We start from the raw sequence: 18,431 nt of genomic DNA on the forward strand, positions 1-18,431 counted from the left end.
CCCCACAGGGGCCAGGAGCTTTATCTGGGTCTCCTACACGGGTGCAGGGGCTCAAGGAGTGGGCCATCTTCTACTGCTTTCCCAGGTGCATTAACAGAGAATTGGATCAGAAGTGGAGCACCCAGGACCTAAGTAGGTGCCCGTATAGGATGCTGGCATCGCAGGCAGTGGCTTAATCCATTATGCCACAATGCCGCCCCCCACCTAAAACAAATCTTTACAAAAGAAGACAGATGGAAATATTTTTATTTAAAAAAAAAAAGATTTTATTTATTTATTTGAAAGGCAGAGTGGCAGAGAGTTTGAACGGGAGAGACAGAAAGAGTGAGATCTTCCATCCACTGATTTACTTCCCAGATGCCTGCATCAGCTAGGGCTGGGCCAGGCTACAGCCAGGAGCCTGTAGCTTCACTGGGGTCTCCCATGTGGGTGGCCATATTCTACTGCTTTCTCAGGTGCATTCTCAGGGAACTGGATTGGAAGTGAGTAGTTGGGATTTGAACCAGTGCTCATGTGGGATGCCATTGTTGAAGGCTGCAGCTTGACCTGCTGTGTCACAACAGTGGCCCAGACAGGTGGAAATATTAGAAATGAACAATATGGCACACTGTAACTTAAGGATATTTAATCCAATAATTAACAATCAATAATTAAGCATTTATTACATATAAAGTGCCATGATTCAAAGCTGACTATGACAGTCCCACTTCTAGAACCTTCCGGTGAGGTAAAGGAGATGGAGATTATCTGAGACAGACAACTCAGTCTACATGCTATGAGTCTTAGAGGTGGCAGAAGCCGTGATGGTTAAAGGTTTCCTCTTCAAATCCAAATGTCCAACAGACACATGAAAAAATGTTCAGGATCACGAGCTGTCAGGGAAATGCAAATCAAAACCACAATGAGGTTTTACCTCACCACAGTTAGAATGGCTTTCATACAGAAATCAGCAAACAACAAATGCTGACAAGGATGTGGGGAAAAAGGTACCCTAATCCACTGTTGGTGGGAATGTAAACTGGTACAGCCACTATGGAAGAGAGTATGGAGATACCTCAGAACTCTGAATAGAGCCCTACCACATGACCCAGCCATCCCACTCCTGGGAATTTACCCAAGGGAAATGAAATCAGCAAATAAAAGAGTTATCTGCACCCCCATGTATATTGCGGCTCAATTCACAATAGCTAAGACATGGAATCAACCTAAATGCCCTTCAACTGAAGACTGATAAAGAAATTATGGAATATGTACTCTATGGAATAGCAAACAGCAGTAAAAAAAATGAAATCTGGTCATTTCAACAAAATGGATGACTCTAGAAAACATCATATTTAGTGAAATAAGCCAGTCCCAAAGGGACAAATACCATATGTTCTCCCTCATCTGTGATAATTAGTAGAGCGCCTAAAAGGAAATCTGTAGAAGTGAAATTGACACTTTGAGAAGCAATGACTTGAACAGCCCTTGTTTTGACTGTTGAGGAACAGTTTTTTTCCTTAATGGAGAATGGGACTGGGAATGGGATAGGGAGGAGGATGTGGGGTAGGAGTAGGGGTTGGAGGGCGGGTTTGATGGGAAGAATCACTATATTCTTGAAGTTGTGCTTATGAAACTTGTACTCATTAAATAAATGGTTTCTTTGGGGAAAAAAAAATAAAGGTTCCTTTTCCAGGCAGAAACACAACTGAACATTCCATGGTAAATGTGATTCATATGAAGAAGGAAGAGAAGGTCATACCAGGCCAAGGAAACAGTGTCAAAAAACAGAACAAAGCCCACGAGTGTGAGAGTGTCCAGCACACTGAGGCATGGCTAAGTATCTTGCAGAGATGAAGGGCAGGTTGTAAAGACAAGCTTGAAGAACAGGAATGAGAGTCAGGGAACGGAGAGGCTTAAACAATAGGCTTTCATCTTTTCACTTAGTGAGCGGCCATCAAAAATATTAAAATTTGCTTCCTCTACTTATCAGGGTTGCAATTCACAAGTTTATTGTACTGCTTGCTGTCCACAACCTTGCCCTGACTCCAGGAAATACACAGTTTCTGTTCATAGACCTGATATTTAACCACACACAAAGATGAGTCCACAAAGTCTATTTTCAAGGAAATCACATTTGGCACTATTCACACTTTATTTGTTGGCTGGAGTTGAATTCATTTCCCCTTCCCCTTCTATTTTCCTTCAGGAGACAATCGTATGTGTCCAAAGGACTGGCTGTTGAACCAAGGGAAATGTTACTGGCTTTCAATGTCTTTACAAACTTGCAGAGTAGGGCCAGCACTGTGGCATAGTGGGTTGGGCTGCCACCTGCAGTGCTGGGGCGTGAACCAGCAGATGGAAGACTTCTTTCTCTCTCTACCTCTCCTTCTCTCTGTGTAACTCTAACTTTCAAGGAAATAAATAAATATTTTTTAAAAAATAAAAATATGGAATGAAGTTTTGATAATTTTAAACACATTGAGAAAAAAACAAAGAAACAATTTATAATATCATTTTTATTAATTTGCTCCCTTGATAACCAAATTTTTCTTATTTTTTAAAATATTTTTTATTTACTTATTTGACAGGTAGAGTTATAGACAGTGAGAGAGAGAGAGAGAGAGAGAGAGAGAGAGAGAGAGAGAAATGTCTTCCTTCTGTTGGTTTACTCCCCAAATGGCCGATACAGCCAGAGCTGCGCTGATCCAAAGCCAGGAGCCAGGTGCCTCCTCCTGGTCTTCTATGCAGGTGCAAGGGCCCAAGCCCTTGGGCCATCCTCCATTGCCTTCCCAAGCCACAGCAGAGAGCTGGACTGGAAGAGGAGCAACTGGGACTAGAACCGGTGCCCATATGGGATGCTGGTGCCAGAGGCGGAGGATTAACCAAGTGCGCCACGGCGCCTGCCCCTCTTTTTTTTTTTTGAACTAGGAGATGTTTACATTTACCTCTTAGGTGTTTTTTTTTTTTTTTTTTTTTTTTTGAGAGGTAGAGTTACAGACAGTGACAGGGAGAGACAGAGAGAAAGGTCTTCCATCCACTGGTTCACTCCCCAAATGGCTGCAACAGTTGGCGCTGAGCCAATATGAAGTCAGGAGCCAGGACCTTCTTCTGGGTCTCCCAGGTGGATGTGGGGGCCCAAGAGCTTGGGCCATCTTCCACTGCCTTCCTAGGCATAGCAGAGAGCTGGATCGGAAGAGGAGCAGCCGGCACTAGAACCGGCCCCCATGTGGGATGACAGCGTTGCAGACGGAGGATTAACTTACTGTGCCCTAAGTATAATTTGTCGTGTGTTAGATATTTCACTTTTGATTAATTGGTTCCCTTTTTAAAATTATCACTTGCTGAAATAATCATCAGGAGGAATACATAGATCCAAAAGGAGAGTGGAAAAGACTTTGTTTTCAGGAAAATACTATAGGGGAGGAGACAACATTCTCCCAAGTAATAGTTACATATACAAAACATTAAAAATAAAGAATATTAGATATGGTGGATGAAGTTAAATGATCAAAATGGAACTTATTAGCAAGAGCACAAAATAAAAATAAAAATGGAAAATAATTTCCCTGTGTCTCATATAACAAGGTTCAAGGAAGCTGGGTTGTGCTAAGGTGTACCTAAACATGAAAGGACACATATCAAAGATTGGAGATGTTGAGAAAGTAGGAAGATGTCTTTATAATATTACACTTGAAAGTGATGCAACATTTTTATGTTAACACCAAAGTAAAAGCTTTTCTACGACATGGGACATTTACCCGTCATTCAATGTGGTACAGTTTGTCCATTTCCAAGGCTCTCCCAGTCTCCTGCTCAGACCAACCCAGTGCATAGCAGTTCCTGTGCACATCTTCAAGAATTCCTTTCACAAAGCCAAGTATCGTCCATGACTTCATATTCTAGGGTGCACTGCTGAGCATGTTTCTCTCCCTACCCAGCCCATCTTTGATGATTTGCATTATTTTTTTTAAAGATTTATTTATTTATTTGAAAGAGTTGCACAGAGAGAGGCAGAGAGAGAGAGAGAGAGAGAGAGAGAGATCTTACATCTGATGGTTCACTCCCCAGTTGGCTGCAACTGCTGGAGCTGTGCTGATCTGAGGCCAGGAGCCAGGAGCTTCTTCCAGGTCTCCCACATGGGTGCAGGGCCCCAAGAACTTTGGCCATCTTGTACTGCTTTCCCAGGCCATAGCAGAGAGCTGGATGGAAAGTGGAGCAGCTGGGTCTTGAACCGGTGTCCATATGGGATGCCAGTGCTTCAGGCCAGGGCGTTAACCTGCCGTGCTACAGCGCCGGCCCCATGATTTGCATTCTAATGTACATGCCCTACTGCTTCCGGAGCAACAAACAGCACAGCTATTGATCTTTGGGTTAGTTTTCTCAGAAAGATTTCCATTTTACTCTTTTATTTCTTAAATAATAATAAGTAGTGGGACTTTCATCTAGTAATTGAAACTGCGAGCTATGCTGTCTATTTTTGAAGGTAATTTCCTTCTCTTAAATGAGAAATTGATGAGGAAAACATACTTGACCTTCTTCCCTTTAAGTTCAGATTCCTAATCCATCACTATGGTCTAGTCACAGAGTGATTAACAGAGACTAGGATCCGATGGGCTGTAAGCCCCACGTGGGTGATATCAGAATGTGTGGTTTCAGCAGGAGCTGAATAGTCTGTTCTTCAAGGGTGTCAGAAAGAGCCAATGCTAATGTTTCATTTGCTCACAGACCCTCTTCCCAAAAACTCACAGGGGAAGGACCATGGGAATGGGGGATGGGGAAGGGCTTAAAGGAGGGAATCAGTACTGTTAAGATGGAAAAAAATCAGTGACAAACTACCTGAGTAGTTACCACAATAAGAAAGTCATCGGTGTTGCATTTTTCTCAGATAATTAGAGACCAAACTAACTGGGTAAACACGGCTTATGGCAATAAAAGATATTGATTGATGGGTTTAGGATCTCCTCCATCTGCTCCTTCATCTTGGACCCCAAATATGCTAGTCAGCCTTTCTTTACAAACAGAACCTTCTCTTTGCTCATTTTCTGTCTGTAGAGTCCAAGTTTCTCTTTGTCTTCTCGTGCTTCTACTCACTGGCTCACTTCTTCAAAGTGCGTGTACTTCCTTCACACCCTCAACTCTGAAGTTCAAGAGCTACATCTTTTTTTTTTTTTTTTAAGTCAAGTTTTCCAGACTACTCTTGATAGAATGCAGATGTTCAGGGATTTAAAAAATAACCTAAGAACGTTCAGCTATATAAACAGTATGCGTTGTGGTGAATGACAGGTCATCGCTCGTCAACATATCAGGGTTTAAATCCCAGTTCAACAATTACAGCCATGTCGCTCTGGGCTTCAGTGTCCTCAACTTTAAAATAGGGATAGCTTTCTGTCTACTTCATGGCATTTGTTGAAGATTATGAGAATTCTTGTAAGTGCAATGATTAGAACACACTGTCTGACATATTTGTCATCTACTATTTACCATTATTGTTTTTATTCTCCCTTTATAAGAACTCAATCTGTGAAATGATTAAAAAAACTTTCCCATTATCTTACCATATCCTTTTGTGTATCAATATGAGCATATTCTGATCCCCATGAACTGCAAAATCTATTACTGGCTATCCAATCTCTGGTATCATTAGAACAACAGAAACACTTTTCTTCTACTCCAATCAAGTCACTTGAACATGCCATAGTTTCAGGATACTGAAGGAAAAAACCTAGAGATTATTAGACAAAAAATACGTTGAAAAGCATTTATACTCATGCTGGTGAGACAATTTTACTTCTTACTCCCACAGTTCCTGGCCTGTAAAGTCAGCTTCACTCTGGGAATGATGGAAGATGTCAACTCCTGCATCTCTAAGGAAGAACTCACAGTGATCAAGCTGTCTATACTTTACCCTATGGTTTTTGGCTCTTATTTTGAGAAGCAGTAGCCTCTCATGATCTGTAATTGATATTGTTAGAAACATCACACAGAATTTAGCTATGAATTCTGAAATCAAGCTACACTGCTAGATGTCTGATATAAGTTAGGCTTCAGGAGCTCGGGTAAGAACTGGAGAATTACCTTTCCTTCTAAGGAATGGAAAGTTTACAGTCAAGAGAGGACACCCGAGTTAGGCAGGTGAAACTCACCACAAAGGAGAACAAAAGGCTAAAACATAAGAGCTAGTAAAACTGTTGTTCCAATTTTAGCAATATCCAGCCCTGAGAAGCTGGCATAGCAACCGATTCATCTTAATGTAGATTGGTTTGCAGGGATTTAGTTAGGTGCTAAGTAATAAGAACAAGATAAAGTCTTTGTCCTCCAATATTTGAATAAGTTAATGTAACCAGTGAAGAGCCAAGAAAATATGCAAATGTGGAACAAACTCCAAAGCCTGCCCTCCCTACTCTGCCATAATGTATTCACTTGTTTATTTTTGTGAAGCTCAGAGATGAACACAGGCTACTATAGGTGGTTAATCAGATATATTGTGTTGCGACTCTCTTTTTGTTAACCAGTGAATGAATGTAAAGACTTACATTCACCTTAGGTAAAAGGGTCCCGCATTTTGCTTTCTCTTTCCTTTATTTTCTTTTCACTCACTCAAGAAGATTTACTCGTCCTGCATTTGCTGCTGGACCACGGACGGAGCTCAGGATCACTGATGGCCTGAGTGATTACTGACCCAGATCAGAAGGAGAGGACCAGAAAGTTAGCCATTGGTATCACTTGCAGAAAGTCCTGAGCAAGCACATATGTTGAAAGGGACATATGTTGAGAGAGAGAGACAGAGAGAAAGGTCTTCCTTCTGTTGGTTCACCCTTCAAGTGGCCACTATGGCCAGCGTGTTGTGGCCGGCACGCTGCACCAATCCAAAGCCAGGAGCCAGGTGCTTCCTCCTGGTCTCCCATGTGGGTGCAGGGCCCAAGCACTTGGGCCATCCTCCACTGCACTCCCGGGCCACAGCAGAGAGCTGGCCTGGAAGAGGAACAACCAGGACAGAATCTGGCGCCCCAACCAGGACTAGAACCCGGTGTGCCAGCGCCGCAGGCGGAGGATTAGCCTAGTGAGCCGCGGTGCCGGCCTCTATGGAATCTTTGCTTATAAAAGCCACAAAGATTTCCCCCTCTGTTATTTTTTCACCCTAAACATGTGAGGTTTTAGCTTTCACATTTAGGTTTTTGATTCATTTTGAGAAAAGTTTTACATGTGTATGAGATAAATATTAACATGAAATTTAAAATCTCTGAGTATCTGTTCCAGGACCATTTGTTGAAAAGATTGGTTTTTTATTTTTTGCTTTGTCACTTTTGTGAAAAAATCTGAGAACATATGTCTTGACCTATTTCTTGATTCTATTTGTTTTCCTTGATGAATTTTCTCTAAGTCAATGCCACATGATCTTGATTGCTGTGGCTTTAAATATTTTAAATCCTGAAATCAGGTCGTATACATTTTCTAATTTTATTGTCAATACATTTTAATTATTCTAGGTACTTTTCATTTTTTTATAAATTTTAGAGCCTGTTTTTCAATTTAACAGAGCGACTGTTAGAATGTTTATTCGGCGTGCTCTGGAGTCTAGATCAATTTGGGAAAATTAACAGCTTGACAGCATCTTGTCTTCATCACAACCAATGCTTTTCTTTCATTTATTTAAGCCTTCAATTTGTACTTATCAATATTTCCTAGTTTTTAGTAGGTAAGTTTTGTTTATATGTTAACTATATCTTTAAGTAGTTTATATCAATGCAAATAGTATTATACATTTAATTTCACTTTCCAATTGTTGTTAGGAAACAGAAATGCAATTGATTTTGTGTATTGAGCTTGCACCTCGAGACTTACCAAATTATTCCCTTGTGAGTTCTATTTTTTAGATTCTTTTCTACTTAATAAAGACCATTTTACTTCTTTTCTAATTAGTATTTTGTTTCTTTTGTCTTGCCTTATAAAACTGCTAACACACTCCATGAATTTTGAAGAGAAGGAAGAGATTGTTTGTTCTTGCAATATCTCCGACCCCAGGGGAGACCACTGTCTTACACCATGAAATATGCCTGGTGTGCTGTTTTGCAGATGCTGTTTATAAGCTTGAGAAAGTTCCCTTCTGTTCTTAGTCTGCCTATCTGGCTAGATGTTTATCTATATTACTAATATTATCCAAGTAACAGATATTGTTTTCATTTAAAGTTTTTTTTTTTGAAAGAGCAACAAAGCAATGTGTTTGTGTGTCTATTGGGCCAGGGTCAGGTGGGGTGGTACGCCTCTTCCATTTAGGTTCACTCCCCAAATGCTTGCAATAGCTGGGGCTGGGCCAGTCTGAAGCCAAGAGCTGGGAATTCCATCTAAGTCTTCCATAGGCATGGCAAGGGACCAAGTACCTGAGCCTTCTGTCAACTCCCAAAGTGTGCCTTAGCAGGGAACTGGATCAGAACAGGGTGTGGTGCAGGTCAGACTCTCCTAGGAACTCTGATAATGGGTTGCTGGTGTCCCAAGCTGTGGTTCAAGGCACTGTATCACAACACCTGTTCCAGATCTTTTTTAGATTAATTTTCTAAGTTTCTCTATTTCATTGCTTTGTTTTACTTCATTCTCCCTTCTTTTTTATGCTAGGTTTAGTTTTTCTCTTATTTTTCTACTTTCTTAGTGTGGAAGCTTAGACCAGTTTGAGGCTTTTGTTAATCAACATTTTAATTATATGCATTTCTTCCTAGTCATTATTTTAGCTTCACCTCACAACATGAGTTTTGCTTTATTTTTAGTTTAAAATATATTGTATTTTTCTTTGTGATTTCTTCTTTTTTATGCATTAATTTGAAGTGTGTTTTTTATTCTTAGAAGGATTTTATAGATTTCAAGTGAGCTATTTTTAATTCTGTTGTAGACATAGGAGTACCTTAAAAACTTTAATTCTTTGAATTTTTAAAAAGATTTTATTTATTTATTTGAGAGGTATAGACAGTCAGAGGAAGAGACACAGAGAGAGGTCTTCCATCCGATGGTTCATACCCCAATTGGCCACAACAGCCATAGCTGCGCCGATCCAAAGCCAGGAGCCAGGAGCTTCTTCTGGGTCTCCCACATGGGTTCAGGGACCCAAGGACTTGGGCCAACTTCTACTGCTTTCCCAGGCCATAGCAGAGAGCTGGATCAGAAGAGGAGCAGCCGGGACTACAACCGGCACTCATATGGGATGCTGGTGCCGCAGGTAGAGGATTAATCTACTGCACCACAGCTCCGGCCCAATTCTTTGAAATTTGTTCAGTCTTCTTTTGTGATCTGTCTTGAATTTTTTTGTGTCAATTCGAAAAATAAGGTAAACTCTGTTATTGTGGGTAGAGTGTCTAATAGGCACTAATTATAGTTGGTAAGTAGTGTTATCTGATCTTGTTCTATAACTATTTAATTTTATTAATTACTGAGAGGAGGGGTTGAAACGACCAGTCTTAAGGGTATCTACTTCCCCTTTCAACTAAGTTTTTTTCTCACCTATTTTAAATATTTTATTAGATGCATATCCAGGTATGAATTATGTTCTCTTAATGAATCGACACATGTATCATTATGAACTGTGCTTCTTTATTATTAAAATGCCTTCTATTGAAATCTTCTTTGTCTTCTACTAATATAGTCACTCCAGTTTTCTTTTGATATTTTCATGAGTACTCACATGTATAATTTAGATACACATATATATGTATGAATGTTTACATTTTTAAATTTTTAAAAAAGGATTTCATTTCTTTGAAAGACTTACAGAGATAGAATGGAGGAGAGAGAGAGAGAGAGAGAGAGAGAGAGAGATCATCCATCTGCTTATTGACTCCCCAGATTGCTGCAGTGGCCAGGGCTGGGTTAGGCTGAAGCCAGGAGCATCATCTGGGTTTCCCACATGGGTGGAAATGGCCCAAAGATTTAGGCCATCTTCACTGTTTTTCCCAGGCCATTGGCAGTGAGATGGATTGGAAGTGGAGCAGCTGGGACAGGAAATGGTGCCATATGGGATGCAGATGTGTCAGATGGTGGTTTTACCTGCTACACCACAATGCCAGCCCCCACAACAAAAGTACTTTTAATCATAAAACATTAAGTACTAAGGGAATTACTGCTGTGGTATTTTTTAGTCTTATGATAGACTTAATCATAATATTGGTTCATGTGATACCTTGTAAATATGTCTGTTTTTGCTTTTATTGCCTGGGCTTCCGGAGTCTTATCCAAGAAGTCCTTGCCTATGCCAACATTTTGAAGCATTTCCCCTACATTTTCCTCTAGTACTTTGATGGTTTCAGGTCTTAGGTTTAGATCCTTGATTCTGTGTAAATTAAGTTTTTAATAGGGCATAAGGTAGGGGTGTTGTTTCACACTTCTGCATCTAGAGATCCAATTTTTTTCAACACCATTTGTTGAAGAGACTTTCCTTTCTCCAGGAAATGATTTCAGCTTGTCTGTCAAAGTGTAGTTGATTGTAGATGCATGGAGCATGAAGACATAGAAAATCTAAACAGACCAACAACCAAGTTGAGATTAAATCAGTAATAAAGACCTACCCACCAAAGAAAAGTCCAAGACCAGAAGACTTCACTGATGAATTTTACCAAATTTTTAAAGAACTAATTCCCATTCTTAAACTATTCAAAACAATTGAAAGGGAGGAAAACTTCCCAAGCTCCTTCTGTGAGGCCAGTATCACCTTAACTCTAAAACCAGAAAAAGATACAACAAAGAAAGAAAACTATAGACCAATATCCCTGACAAACATAGATACAAAAATCCTCAATAAAATACTAGCTAATTGAATCCAACAGCGCATCAAAAAGATCATCCACCCAGACCAAGTGGGATTTATCCCTATAGGCCAGGTTAAAATAGTAATACTGAGGAGTAGGAGTGGGGTTAGCTATAGTTTTAATAGGTTATTGTTGCAGTTGATTTCTTAACAATGTTGCAGTGGATTAGTTTCTGAGAGGAGGAGTGTGGTGGGGGCAAGAGGCGCGGAGTCACCACACAGACCCTGGGAGTCGGGTGAAAGCAGGCCTGAGGCGAGCAGCCTGAAGACTCATTTATTTCAGTTGGTACAGCAGTTTATATAGCCAAGGCCAGCCAATCCGGTCAAGGGGCTGTCTATGCCCCAACCAATCACAGCCTGTTGCCAGGTAGTTTCCAAAGCCATCCAATCACAGCCTGTTGCCAGGCAGGCTCCATTTGCCATGTGGGTTTCAAATCCATCCAATCACAGCCTGTTGCCAGGCAGGCTCTGTTGCCAGGTGGGTTTCAAAGCCATTCCTGAGTAACTGACGCTCACTTGCCAGTGGTCACCTTGGCATGGCCTTCTCATTCCACCACAGGTTATGTATCACTGAGAAGATGAAGTTTGAATAAACTTGGTGGAGAAGGTGAGAGCCATGTAGAAACATGGGGGATACATCATCCTGGCAGAATTGTGGGAAGATCTGAAGGCAAGTGTATGCCTGGTACTTTCCAGAAACAGCAAGGAAGCCAGTTGTGTCTAGAAGAGTCACAGGAGATGAGGTCAAATAAGTAGACAGGCTAATTTTGTTTTTGTCATTTGGAGGTCCTGGCTAACACTCTAAGTGAAATGGGAAGACAGAGAATTATCTTGTGCATAGCAGTAGCACTCATATTTAAAATGTTGACTCTGGGTACTATCATCAGAGTCAGTTGGAAGGGAATGAAATACACCTACCTAACCTGAAAAAGTATCCCTCTTAAAACATTCAAACTTCGGAAGCAAGTGTTGTGGCATAGCGGGTGAGGCTGCTACTTGTGATGCAGACATCCCATATGGGCTCTGGTTTGTATCCCTGCTGCTCTACTTCCTATCCAGCTCCCTGCTAATGTGCCTGAGGAAGCAGCAGAAGATGGCCCAAGTATTTGGGCTCCTGCCATCCACCTGGGAGACTCAGAGGAAGCCCTGGCATCCTGGCTTTTGCCTAGACAAGCCCTGGTTATCACAGCCTTCTGGGGAGTGAACCAGCATGTGAGAGGTTTTTCTTATTCCATCTCTCCCCTTCTCTTTGTAACTCTGCTTTTCAAATAAGTGAATCTTTTTTCCTGCTTGTTCACTCCCCAGATGGCTGCAATGGCCAGGATTGGGCAAAATGGAAGCCAGGATGCAGGAACTTCATCTGGTCTCCCAGGTGGGTACAGGGGACTAAGGACTTGGGCCATCCTCTGCTTCTTTCCCAGGCACATTAGCAGGGAGCTGGATCAGAAGTGGAGCAGCCAGGAAACAAAGCAGCATCGATATGGGGTGCTGGCATCACAGATGGCAGCTTTACCCACTGTGCCACAGTGCTAGCCCCATATCAAATCTTTATCATTGGTCACTGTGGCTCCTTTTTAACTTTATTTCCACCTCAGTACAGTTTGATGGCAGTTAGCATTAGGAAATGCATGGCAGTGCCCTTCCAAGGTGTTAGTCAATGCTCCTGAGAGGCACGGTCCTGACAATGCACAAGTCCCATTTCACATCCTTCATTTGCCGACAGTGGTCACTGTTGTGGTTTGAACAGGATTTGGTTCTCCAACTCATTTGGTTAATGGTTAAGGGGTTTGTCTTTTTTTTTTTTTTAATATTTTATTTATTTGACAGGTAGAGTCACAGACAGTGAGAGAGAGACAGAGAGAAAGGTCTTTCTTCTGTTGGTATACTCCCCAAATGTCCACACGGCCAGGGCTGTGCCAATCCGAAGCCAGGAGCCAGGTGCTTCTTCCTGGTCTCCCATGCGGGTGCAGGGGCCCAAGGACTTGGGCCATCCTCCACTGCTTTCCCGGGCCACGGCAGAGAGATGAATGGGAAGAGGAGCAGCCAGGGCTAGAACCGGCGCCAACATTGGATGCCGGCGCCACAGGTGGAGGATTAATCTACTGTGCCACGGCACTGGCCCCAAGGGGTTTGTCTTAATAGTTGACTGATCAAGATGGAAGCTTGATACATTAAGGTCTGGAAGGTGGGCCCAGTGGGAGCTCTTTGGGTCACTGGGAGCTTGCCTTCAGAAGGTAGCTGTCACAAGGAGGGGATACATAAGCTGAGGCTGGCTCAGTCTGTCTCTGCTTTCTGGTTGACATGTTATCCTCCCGAAGCAAGGGTTCTGACATCATCTACCCTCATTATATGCCAGACTAATGGGGCTGCCCAATGTTGGACTGTGAGTTACCAAATAAACATTTTTCCTTCATAAATAGCTTCTTTCAGGAACTTTAAAAGTAGCAAAAAGCTAGCAGTCATCTTCCATAGCATAGCAGATTAGCATAGAGATGTGAAAAATTTAAAGACTTTTCTGGTTCTTACACAGCATGTAAATTATATTTTTAAAAAGCCTGTATTTAAGCTGCTAGCATATTTTATACATAATTAAATACCAGTTCCTTTAGAGTGGGTGTTTGGCAGTAGTTAAGATGCTACTTGGGTTACCTGTATCCCATATTGGAGTGCCTGGACTGGTGCTGTGGCGCAGCAGGTTAACGCCCTGGCCTGAAGCGCCAGCATCCCATATGGGCGCCAGTTTGAGACCTGGCTGCTCCAATTCTGATCCAGCCTCTGCTATGGTCTGGGAAAGCAGTAGAAGATGGCCCAAGTCCATGGGCCCCTGCACCCACATGGGAGACCTGGAAGAAGCTCCTGGCTCCTGATCGACACATCTCTGGCTGTTATGGCCAATTGGGGAGTGAGCCATCAGATGGAAGACCTCTCTCTCTCTTTCTGCCTCTCCTCTCTCTGTGTAACTCTGACTTTCAAATAAATAAATAAATAAATAAATAAAAACAAATGAACAAACAAAAAACCCACAACAGTCTTTATGTACACAGTCAATGCCATGCTGAGAAAGAATTTCTAGATCAATCCCATTCATAATGGTTACCAAAAAATCAAATACCTTGGAATAAATTTATCCAAGGATGTCAAAGATATTTATGATGAAAGTTACAAAACATTAAAGAAAGAAATAGAAGACAACACAAAAATAAAAAAAACCTTCCATGTTCATGGATTGGAAGAATCACTATCATCAAAATATTCATTCTGCTGAAAATAATTTACAGACTCAATGCAATACCAATCAAAATACCAAAGATATTTTTCTTAGATCTAGAAAAAATGCTAAAAATGTTGAAATTAATTTGGAAACACAGGAGACCTTGAATGACTAAAGTAATCTTATATAACAAAAATAAAGCCAGAGGTATCACAATACCAGATTTCAAGACACTCCACAAGGCAGTTATAATCAGCACAGCCTGGAACTGGTACAAAAACAGATGGATAGATCAATGGAAGAGAAAGAAATACCAGAAATCAATCCAAACACCTACAACTGACTTATATTTGACCAAGGAGCTAAAACCATTCCCTGGAGCCAGGACAGTTTTCTCAACAAATGGTGCTGGGAAAACTGGATTTCCACATGCAAAAGAATGAAGCAGGACCCCTACCTTACACCTTACACAATAATCCAATCAAAATGGAATAAAGACCTAGGATCTGATACCATCAAATAACTAGAGAGCATTGGGGAAACCCTGTAAGATGTTGGCATAGACAAAGAGAATTCTTGGAAAAGACCCCAGAGGCACAGGCAGTCAAAGCTAAAATCAACAAATAGGATTATATCAAATTGAGAAGCTTCCATATAGCAAACCAAACAGGGAAGTAAAGAGGCAACCAAAATATTGGGAGAAATTATTTGGAATCTCCATGCAACTGATAAAGGATTAATAACCAGAATATATAAAGTGATCAAAAAAACTAAACAATAAGAAAACAATGAATCTAGTCAAGAAATGGGCCAAGGACTTAAACAGACATTTATCAAAAGAGGAAATTCATATGGCCAATAGACACATGAAAAGATGCTCAGGATCACTAATGTCAGGGAAAGGCAAATCAAAACCACAATGAGGTTATCCCAGTTAGAATGGCTTTCATACAGAAATCAACAAACAACAAATGCTGACAAGGATGTTGGGAAAATAGTACCCTAATCCACTGTTGGTGGGAATGCAAACTGGTAAAGCCTCTATGGAAGACAGTTTGGAGATACCTCAGAAATCTGAATATAGTCCTACCATACGACTCAGCCATCCCACTCCTGGGAATTTAATCAGCAAATGATCAGCCCTTGCCCTGACTGTTGATGAACAACTTAATACTTTATTCCTCCTAGTATTTTTTTTGTTTGTTCTACTTAATACTATTGGTTGAATTCAGTAATTAATACACAGTTATTCTTAAGTGTTGAAACTTAACTGAAAAAATGATCCCTGTTAAATATAAGAGTGGGAATAAGAGAGGGAAGAGATGTATAATTTGGGACATGCTCAAGCTGACTTGCCTCAAACGGTAGAGTTAGAAACATACCAGGGGATTCCAATTCAATCCCATCAAGGTGGCATGTACCAATGCCATCTCACTAGTCCATGTGATCAATTTCTGTTCACAATTGATCATATTGATCATAATGATAGGACTAAGAGTCAAAAGGATCACATAAACAAGACTAGTGTCTGAAAATACTAACCTATAGAATAAAAAAGGGAGAAAATGATCCAACATGGGAAGCAGGATACACAGCAGACTCATAGAATGGCAGATGTCCTAAACAGCACTCTGGCCTCAGAATCAGTCTTAAGGCATTCGGATCCAGCTGAAAAGCCCATGAGAGTATTTCAGGCATGGAAAGCCAAGACAATCTGTCAAAAAAAAAAAAATGACCTAAATGAAAGATCTCCACGAGTGAGATCCCGGTGGAAAGAACAGGTCATCAAAGAAGGAGGAACCTTTCTCTGAAGGGAGGAGAGAACTTCCACTTTGACTATGACCTTGTCTAAATAAGATAAGAGTCAGTGAACTCAAAAGGCTTCCATAGCCTTGGCAACTCATGACAAGAGCCTATGGTGATTACTAATGCCATAAACAAGAAACAAGAGTGTCAATTTGTTAAGTCAACAACAGGAGTCACTGTGCACTTATTCCTCATGTAGGATCTCTGTCCTTAATGTGCTGTACAATGTGATTCAATGCTATAACTAGTACTCAGACAGTATTTTTCACCTTGTGTTTCTATGTGGGTGCAAACTGTTGAAATCTTTACTTAATACATACTAAACTGATCTTCCATATATAAAGAGAATTGAAAATGAATCTTGATGTGGATGGAAGGGGAGAGGGAGTGGGAAAGGGGAGGGTTGCAGGTGGGAGGGAAGTTATGGGGGGGAAGCCTTTGTAATCCATAAGCTGTACTTTGGAAATTTATATTCATTAAATAAAAGTTAAAAAAAAAAGTTATCTGCACCTCCATGTTTATTGCAGCTCAATTCACAATAGCTAAGACATGGAATCAACCTAAATGCCCATCAATGGAAGACTGGATAAAGAAGTAACGGGATACATACTCTGTGGAATACTACACAGTGGTTTAAAAAAATGAAATCTGACCATTTGCTACAAAATGGATGAATCTGGAAAATATTCCACTTAGTGAAATAAGCAAGTCCCAGAGGGACAAATACCATATGTTCTCCCTGATCTGTGACAACTAACAGAACACCTAAAAGGAAACCCATAGATGTGAAATTGCCACTAGGAAAAGCAATGACTTGAACACTGTTGTCTTGACTGTTGAACAGTTTATTTTTTATTATTTTTTTCTACTTAATGTTATTGGTTGAACTCTTAACATAGAATTAATCATAGGTTTATAAATTCAATTGAAAATAGATTCCAGTAAAAAATAAGAGTGTGAATATGAGAAAGAGGAGCTGTACAGTTCTACACACATTCCCACAGACTTAGCCCTAAGGGCAAAGCTAAAACTTACCATGGGACTCCAAATCCCATTAAGTTGGGTGGTACTAATGTCATCTTAGGTGTCAAAATGATCATATTAAGTGTGCAATTGATCATATAGATAGGATTAAGTGTCAAAGTGATCACATAATAAGATCAAGTGTCGGTAATAACAAAAGATAGAATTAAAAGGAGAGACCTCAGAGTCAACCCTTAAGGCATTCGGATCTGGCTAAAAAGCCCATAAGAGAATTTCAGGCATGGAGAGCCAAGACACTGTGATAAGCTATGTTCTACATGAAGGATCTCTGTGAGAGAGACCCAACTGGAAAGAAGTGGCGATCAAAGAAGGATGTACTTTTCTCTAAAGGGAAGAGAGAGCTTCCACTTTGCTTGTGGCCCTGTCTAAATACTGATGGAGTTTGTGGACTGAAAATGTGTCCATAGCTTTGGCAGCTCATGTAAAGAGCCTCAGGTGATCACTGACATCATACATAAGAGTGTTAATTGTTAAATCAACAACAGGAGGCACTGTGCACTTGCTCCCCATGTAGGACCTCTGACCTTAATGAGTTATACTATGAGAATTAACTGTAAAACTTGTTCTTGAACAGTACTTTATACTGTGTGTGTGTAAAAATTATTGAAATTTTTACTTAGTATAGAGTTGGTCTGTATATAAAGTTAGTTAAAAAAGAATTTTAATGAAGAATTGAATGGGAGAGGGAGGAGGAGGATTTGGGGGTGGGAGGGTGGGTATGGGGGGGGAAAGAATCACTATATTCCTAAAGTTGTACCTATGAAATCTGTATTCATTAAATAAAAGCTTTCTTTTACATATATATATATATATGTCTATAGGAATGTATGCAGAACTTTACAGTTTTACAGTTACAAACTTCATCCTCTCTCTCTTATTTACACTCATTTTTTACTGAGATCTAATTTCAATTGACTTTATACAAAAACATATGATTAACTGTTAAATAGAGTTCAATAAATAGTATTAAGAAGAAAAAAAAATGTTCCTTGACAGTCAAGACAAGGACTGTTTAAGTCATTGCTTCTCAAAGTATCAATTTAACTTAAACAGATTTCCTTTTAGGTGCTCTATTGATTTTACATCCTGCTAGTTTACCAAACTCTTCTATGAGTTCCAATAGTCTCTTGGTGGAGTCTTTTGGATCCCCTGTAGATAGAATCATGTCATCTGCAAATAGGGATAGGTTGACTTCCTCTTTCCCAAATTGTATACCTTTGCTTTCTTTTTCTTGCCTAATGGCTCTGGCTAAAACTTCTAGGACTATGTTTAGTAGCAATGGTGAGAGTGGGCATCCTTGTTGTCGCTCCCCCTCTTCGTGGAGGAACGACACAGGACCCTGTGCTGTTCTTTTGTCTGCTCGGCCCTTCCCGGGTTTGCTGCTGGTTCTTCCCGGGTTGGCTGCCGATCCTTCCACCTCTGTGGAAGGGTGGCTCCCCCTGCCACTTTCCCCACTTCCGCGGGGGAGCGGCACACCGCCGGCCGGCTCTCTTGGGGGCTGCTCAGATGTTATCCGGATGTTCCCCTTAGATGTTCCTGGTGCATGTTGTCTCTCTTCTCCTTTATAGTCCTCTTCCACCAATCCCAACTCTGCTACCCTCA

The sequence above is a fragment of the Oryctolagus cuniculus genome, chromosome 9 (genome assembly GCF_051225735.1).
Source record: "Oryctolagus cuniculus isolate XC-2025 breed Fujian yellow rabbit chromosome 9, ASM5122573v1, whole genome shotgun sequence".
Taxonomy (NCBI): Eukaryota; Metazoa; Chordata; class Mammalia; order Lagomorpha; family Leporidae; genus Oryctolagus; species Oryctolagus cuniculus.